Here is an 8,335-nt window from a genome sequence, read left to right as displayed (position 1 = left end):
CAATACTGATCAATACTCAATAACTCCTCTGCTTGTTACTGGTTCTTGGAGACGAGTCTGAAGGACAAAGTTCACTCACACTGGAAATGTGGATAAGTGTTCGATAAATCAAACATGGCCGACGCACGACACAAAGGGAATTCAACAGAAAACAGCTGAAGTATTAGAATAAGAGCAAAGCGGGGACATTTTGTGTTTTTGTTATTCACGTCTGCATCATGGTTCTGAGACAGTAACAAGGTGAGCACAGTAATGGTTCTGTTGTTTACCTCAGCAGAGTCTGACTCAGGGTTTAACATCATCTAAATGAAGACAAACGACAAACAGTGGCCAAAACAGCCGGCAGCTCCTCGCCGGGTTTTTCCAGATTCCTTCAGAGCTCCGTCGTGTGCGAGCTGCAGGCGCGACTACACCAGGATTTATTTTTAAAAAGAACCATCAGGGGAAATTTGGGGGGTTTGAACTCTCTACTTCACAAACTCGGCTGCACTGCCGCATTAAAAGAGACGTCTCTAATTGACAACTTGCTCCTCCTCGGCGTTTCAGACGACGTCTCGTCAAGGGTGCTTCTCCTCTACGCCTGTTTTCTCCTCCGTCCTGGGACCGATAACAAAACCCCTTCTTTAAAACACTCCCACCCCCCCACCCAGACACACACACACACACACACACAAACACACACACCACCCACCACCCTCACGGGCAAACACACACACATTCACTTGGTTTCACTTGCCTGCACACAAGCACCAAAGACACCCACATGCAATCCTGTGCACGCTTGCATGCATCGTATTGAGCAAGAAGCACAATTGTACACATGCGCTCTAACACACACACACACACACACACACACACACACAGACTCACCACTAACTCACTTGCAGGGTGGGAGGAGTCGCTGCTAAAAGACTTGTAATTTGTGTTTTGCCAACAAAGACTGGCTAATCCTGCAGAGGGCTTTGTCGCAGCTGCCATTGTGTGTGTGTGTGTGTGTGTGTGTGTGTGTGTGTGTGTGTGTGTGTGTGTGTGTGTGTGTGTAAGTGAGTGAGCGAGGGCGGGAGGGAGGGAGGGAGAGAGAGTGTTAGAAAATGTTAGAAAGGGAAAAAATGTGAAAAACACAAGGGAGAGAGTGTGAAGAAGAGAGAGTTGTGCGTGATTGCAGTGTGTGTGTGTGTGTGTCACTCTTTATCCCAGCTGTGTGTGCATATCTGTGGGGGGTGGGAGTGTGTATTTGTCGCCTGCCCCTCCTGCAGTTTTCTGCATGAGAGAACTCATCTCAGCTCATCTCCCTCTCTTCCCATGGCCAGTCCCTCGTTGGCCGAGCGCAGACCCCTGCTCCCCGGGCAGCCCGTGGTGCCGAGGGGTCGCCGGGGTCACGGGGGCGGGCCGCAACGCTTGTTGGAGTCATTTAGCTTAAGACGGAGATGATCTCTCTGATATCTACCAGGGGGCCTCGGGCCGAGTCGAAATAAAGTCACCAATGTGTGACAGGTGGAAAGAGAGCGAGCTAATAGCTTTGGAGCGGTGAGGGGCTTCCCCCACTCATCCTGCCCCATTCACAGATTTAAAGAAACCACTGAATCAGACTTACCTTTCAGCCACAAGCACAGAGGCAGCACAGCGGGGGGCTAATCAGAATTAGGCAAATTCACCATATGTCTCAAAGCGTCTCCAAAGGCCAGAGTGCAGGTATCACCGAGATTATTTACTTTTTTTATTCTCGGTCCCACGACGTTTCATTGAGTCAGATGTTTTTGTCAGAATTTGCTGACGGGCCCCGGGGAGGCAACCGACATGCAGCCTGCTTGTTCCTGCTCTTCTCCAGCGTCGGTGCAGAAGAGAGGTGCTGAGCCGCTCTTGGCAAATTCCCTGCGTCTGGGAGCAGAGATCATTATCTGCATGTGGAGTTCAGTGTTTGTGCTCTGATAACATGTGACAGAGCGCGCAGGTGCAGCTGTGAGCATGTGCAAGCAAACAGATGTGCAAAGTACGCTTTCAACAGCCAAGCACATTCATCAGTGGGGGTAGAGAAGCCTTGTGTTATCGTTTAGCGGAGATGTAGCAATAGAGAGAGAGAGAGAGAGAGATGGGTCGACTGTGACCAATCAATGAACGGCCTGAAGACACAGTCTCTGCAAATACAGAATCAAAGTTGTGTTGCTTTCCCTGCGTAATATTGTTGCAGAAGACTTTTTCTTGTTTCTTGGTTTAATGTTGTATTTTAAAAAAAATATGTATTTCAGCCTCAAAACAAGCTTCTTCCCCATTTGACCTCACAGACGACTTATTGAAACTTGTGAAATCTTTCAAATCCAGAAAACCACCCGGCAAACGTACGAATCCCTCGCTGACGAGAGAGTTCACTGTCAGTTGTGCAACGTCTCTCAGGGACAGCTTGTCTCCACTTACAACACACACTCAGCTCTCGTCAGGTTCCTCCTCTGCCTTCATGCGACGGGGCTGAAGTGAAGCGATGAGTGACGAACACGGTGACATACCTGCCGTCTGCCAACAGCACTCCCTCCCAGGCCTGTTCCCTGCTGAGGGCGCGACGCAGGTAGAACCACCTCCCAGCACTTTATACATATATATATATATATAAGGTACGATCTTTACCTGCCTCATGAAATCCCAGTTATGCTGAAGAGACTTTAAAAATACAGCCATTGATTTGTCCCTTGTCAAAATGAACCTCATGACTTATTGAACTTCTCATGTGAGGGTTTTCTGATTGTCCACATCCAGATTGAAGGTTTGGTTAAGTTTACACAACTTAACGCACTTAAACACAAACGCACACTGGTGCTTTAACAATCCTCCACCACAGACAACTATCTCATCCTTTTCGTTAGTTTACAACAGATTACATGATCCCTTTTCTAGTGTTTATAATATGATTATATTTGATTTAGTTTCCTATTTTTCTATATTTTTTATACACAAAACACCCCCCCAACAAATTCCTTTGTGTGTGTCAACTTACTTGTCAATAAACCCAGAGACCTGAAGATCTTTTCACAGACTTAATGGACTGTAAAGAAGTAATAAACATAAGGAAATATAAAAAGCAACATGAATGTTACCAGATAGTTGTGTTCCACTGGTGTATTTTGGTGAGTTGAGTTTGACATCAGTAAAGTCACTGGGCAGCGGCAGGATTAAAAAAGGAGGTTGTTCACTAATCAGAGGGTCGGTGGTTCGAACCCCGGCTCCTCCAAAGTGTCCTTGGAGAAGACGTTGAACCCCACATTGCCCCAGACGACTGTACCGGCAGTGTGTGAATAATAAGACAAAAGAAAAGCACTTTATAAATACAGTCCTTTCACTAAATGCTGGGTCTCAGTTTATGTTTCTTTCTGTGTAAACACGGATTAAAGATCCTGTTTGGACGACAACGAGGTCATGGGGCCGCGTGTTGCTTCACACTATCACCACCAGATAAGATCTGTCTGCAGAGAGTAAATCAAATCTCTGGAGTCAGTCACTCAACGTGCTGTGAGCGCCGCGCTCGCCTGGGCCCAAAGAACAGGTCCGACTGGCCGTGTGAGTTCCTCCTCCCACGCTCCAGCGGACGAGGCTGAGAAGCCGGGACGGAGATCCAGCCCTCCACCCTCCCACGCAGCCATTAACACACATGCAGCAGAGAGAAATGTCTCGCTTCGGTCGGATGAACATATTCATGAGAGGAGAAGTGGTTGTAGGTGAAAGTGCAGAACTGAATCACGGGAGAGAAAGCGCTGTTACTATATTTGCTAGGAGCCGGTATGATTTTTATTTTTAACCTTCCTTACATCACAGACACACACATGTTCTCACACACACTCAAACTCCGCCCATCCCCCACCTGTTCAATCACCTCTGGGCGACATCGCCACAGCTGTGTAGACATGTTAGCGCTGACACACACACACACACACACTCCTCTCTTTTGTTTCAGGCCCTCGTCTGTGGCAGCAGCGTTTTGATGTCGGTGAGAAACTGAAGGAGTGGTTATGAGATAAAAAATAAATTAAAAAAACAGCAGCCTAAAAATATCCTCTGGACGAGTCGGAGGCAGAAAATAACTTTTCATCCGTCTTTCACCACGCAGGTTTGGTTTTGTTTTTGGTGCTCTCTTCTTCCCCCGACTGACGCAGAGAAGGAAATCCTAGCAGAGAACACGTGAGATGATGGATTCTTGGTACAGGCTGAGACAGTGAGAGGGTCAGAGGTCACAGCTGGACAGAATCTCGGACCCCTGCCACCTTCTCCATTGAGAAAACGTGTTGGGACTGCTCCATTAAAGTGGTGGAGCCTGAATGGTACAGTCCAAGTTTAGGGTACATTTGATTTATAAGGTTACACCACGTTTTTAATTTTGAAGGATTAGAACCATAAACTGTAAACACACGGAAGATGTCATATGCACATGAACGATAGGGGGCAGTGTCGGGCGAGTTCTTCTCTTTCCTTGTAAAAAAACAAAACAAGTTAACCACTCCAAGAAAACTCGACAGCAGCTATATATCATAATGCCTTAAATAAATAAAAATGTCACCCATAGACTTTATATAAAGATGGACTACACAAGTGTGCACCGAAATACACAACCAAATAAAAATTGAGCAGAAATTGAAGTCAGTCCATGAGTTGCGGATGTGTCCTCCGAGGTTTTTCCACATTAAACTTCCATCATTCAAGTTCTCTTTAAAGCCACTTTCCCACAGCTTATCTTTCTCCCTGGTCCTCTTCATCTCTGTCAGCGTATCAGCAGAGGCCTCAGGTGACCGCACTTCCCAGATGCCTTTGTGTCGTGTCCAATGCAGAGCGGCCGTGGTGTGATCAGAGTGCCGGCGAGATAAAACTCAGACGCTGTGATAATGTGAGAGCAGCAGCTGACCCAGTGAGGAGGAGGAGGAGGAGGAGGAGGAGACGGCTGAGTTTACGTAACCTCCACAGAAGAGCTTGTATACTGTTCTGGCTCGGTGCCGGCTCACCGCTGCGTTCAATGTATGTTTGTGTAGTGAAATGTATAGTCTGCTGTCTGCCGTGTGCTGGACGAGCCTCGGGAACTGAACATGAAGTTCTCCCGTCGATCACTTCAATAAAAGAAGCTTTAAAAAAACAAACGTGTCCAAACACAGATCAATTTCAGATTAGTCAAAGAAGAGGGGAGGGAAATAAAGAGGAATGAAGGATATAAGGACAGAAGAAAAGGGAAAGGAAATAAGGGAAGAGGGAGGAAAGACGTTAAAGACAGAAAGAGATGAAAGAAAAGAAGGAAAGAACTAAAGAGGAAAGAAGGATGGACTGAAAGGAAGAAGAAAAAGGAAAAAGGACGATATGAGAGATATGAGGCAGGAAATAGTTTTTTGAAAGAAAGAAAGAAAGAGAGGAAGAAGGTAGAAGAAAAGCATGGATGTATTACTTAATGAAGAATTAAAGGAAGGAAGGAACTAAAGAGGAAAAGAAAGAAGGGAGAAAAGGGGGAATTAGTGAGATATGAGAAAGAACGGGGAAGAAGAAAAGTTTGGAAACATTAAAAAAGAAAACAATTAAAGGAAGGAACTGAAGAGGAAAGAAAAATGGACAGAATGAAGTAAAAGAATTAATGACAAGGAAGTTTTTTACACATTCAGATCAAATCAATCTCTCAAACTCCAAAGTTGGACTGACACCGTTCTTTTTGTCGTTGTTGTTGTTTTGATCTATTTCAGAAGCTACGTGTGAAAAAAGGACATTTCTCTCCGATCCAAGCGTCTCCACCGTCTCCACCGTCTCCACCTTGATCCAATAAAGTCCAATAAGGCTTTTTTTCACACCGTCTGTCTGGCAGCGAGGCAGTCGGCCAACTCTCCGAGCCGCTCCACAGCTGATTCGCAGCACTTCACTTCTTCTCTTAGTTTCTACGGGGTGTTTTTTTCCGGCCTGTGCCTCTTGCCAAGCTCTGGCAGCTGCCCGTTTAACCAAGATATCAGTTGACGTTCAGGTCTAACGATTAGATAACGCTGCTGTGTTTGATCAATCTGCAGCGTTTAGTGTCGAAATGAAAACACACACAGAAGAAAGAGGGTGCATGGGAAGAGAAATCCACAAATCCACTCGAAAAAATTTTGCCGCTTTTATCTGATTCTGCTTTCCCCCCTTTTTCCCCTTCATTCCTCAAATCTTTCTCTCTCTGGCTGGTGTGCAAACACTGAGACGTCTCGGCGCTCGCTCTCCGGCCTCACACGCAGCGCCGCCTCTTGTTTGATTTTGACTCAGAGTATAAATATAAATGTGTGGCGTTGTGCTTCTGTTGTTTATCCGCTGTAAACAACTGATTTTCTCTCAGTTCTCCAGGAAAAGCCAAGACTGGACTGCAGAGCCACGAGAGCTGCTTTCTGACTCGTTGTTTCTGCTGCAGCGGTGAAGGCAAACACAGCTGAGGGCTTGTTTTGTTTGCTCGCAGTTTTACACCTCAGCTCATAATCAGAGCAGAAGGGCGGTGGAGCTGGAGACGGACGGACGGACAGCTGCCGAGGCTCGGACGCGGAACAACCAGCCGCTGTGAGCCGGGACAACACACCCAGGACTTTGTGCCAAACTGTCTTTGAATGGCAGAAAATAATCTTTAACGAACTTCTTTTGATTCACTCAGACGAGCACATCAGTGGGTTTCCCTGCTTCGGATTCAAATCCTCAAAGTCCGTTCTGCAGGGAGAAGTTTCAAAAAGACGTTGAATGTTCAATATGTACCTCCGGCCGCTGGCGATCGGCTACTCTCTCGATCAAGAGACCTCAGCTGTGTCTAAGTGCCTAGACTGCCCTTAGACACAGCTAGACTGCCCCATTTCCAAGACTCGCTTACGTGTGTCTTTTCATCCCCAAGAAAAGAAGGTTCCCAGAAGGTGGATGCTTCCCGGTGACAATTTGAGGTAATGGTGCTGGCAACCGACGAGTATCACGTTTCAACTCGACCACACAGCTAACGGTAAACACGTTAAAAAACAAAGGGGGCGTTAAAACTTTGTCGTGACCGTCTCATTTTGGTTCGTCCTACGCGACGGACCTTGAACAAACCTCGGGATTCCTCTTGAAGAATTGTTCATCAACAAAGACACGACAAGTCTGATGGACGATTTACAAGAATAGTTCATATCTGTGAGTGAATTTGATGGTCTGGTGTGTAAATATGATACTTTTCTTTTTAACTTTTCAAAACCGAACTACCTTCAAGTAAAATCAGTCCTACGTGAATATAGAGCTAATATCTCACACTAATTACACATAGTCAATGATAGCATTTCTTTTTTTGCCAGCAGAGGCAACAGTCCCTCACAGAACCTGAGACGCAGTGATCCAGTTGTTCCTGAGTACTTTACTCTTTCAATCTTTGGGGGTAACTCTCAAACGACCTCCTCTCCCGGAGTGACCCGCCGCTCGATGGCCTCCGCGAGAAGAGTAATCGCAGCAACTGTGCCAAACAAGCGGAACGGCTCGCCTTCTCCACCGTCTTCTCCAAACAGCTCCCATTACTGAGGCCATCACACCCTGGAGGGGTCGGAGAGAGAGACAACACAAACAGCGAGCGGGAACCCTGCGGAGCCTCGGCGCAGAGCTCGGCTCACTTCACATCACGTCGCAGTTCAAACCCACTGATGTCGTATCGTTCTGTGGTGCGAGCGCTCGTCACAGTTTGCGGCTACAAGGGAGAGTCGCAGCAGAAGCTCTGATCGACTGCATCTCGCTGGGTTCTGGTGGTCGTCGCCGCACACATCTGACGCTGGTGCAGATATTAAATACAGAGGAGGAAAAGTCCCAGACTACAAACATGCAAAAAATATTCTGTAAATAAACACAAGAATACTACAAAACCAAACAGTTTTGATTTGTATTGAAATGTTTGGAATATGATTTCCTAAAATCAGCTTCATCCTTTTTTGAAACTACTGCAGTGGTGAGAACAAAGTGAAAGGGTTCTCTCACTGCCGACCTGAATGTGCCCGGGGCTCTGCAGTCTCAGGATCATCATCCATCTTGAGCTGATTAAACCAGCCTAACTTTTTTACGGCAGCTGTGATAGCTCGATCGCGATTGGACGAAATTCTTAAAAAAGAAGTTGAGGCAAATCCATCCCTCCATCAAGGCTGATTTCTTATTCCGCAATGTTGAAGAAAATAAAAAAAATAATCCTGGATCTGCCCCTGAAGTCAAATCCAAAGCTCAAGCCTTCTTCTTTGGCTCATGTCGCAACCTTCCACCAAGTTTCAAGAAAATCCATCCGGTAGATTTTGCGTAACACCGCAAACAGACACACAAACACCAATGAAAACATGGCCTCTCGAGTCGTAAGTAAAACAACAAGAAAAGA

Source organism: Hippoglossus stenolepis, chromosome 10 (genome assembly GCF_022539355.2).
Source record: "Hippoglossus stenolepis isolate QCI-W04-F060 chromosome 10, HSTE1.2, whole genome shotgun sequence".
In the NCBI taxonomy this organism is placed as follows: domain Eukaryota; kingdom Metazoa; phylum Chordata; class Actinopteri; order Pleuronectiformes; family Pleuronectidae; genus Hippoglossus; species Hippoglossus stenolepis.
Note: the sequence above shows the minus strand (reverse complement) of the source record.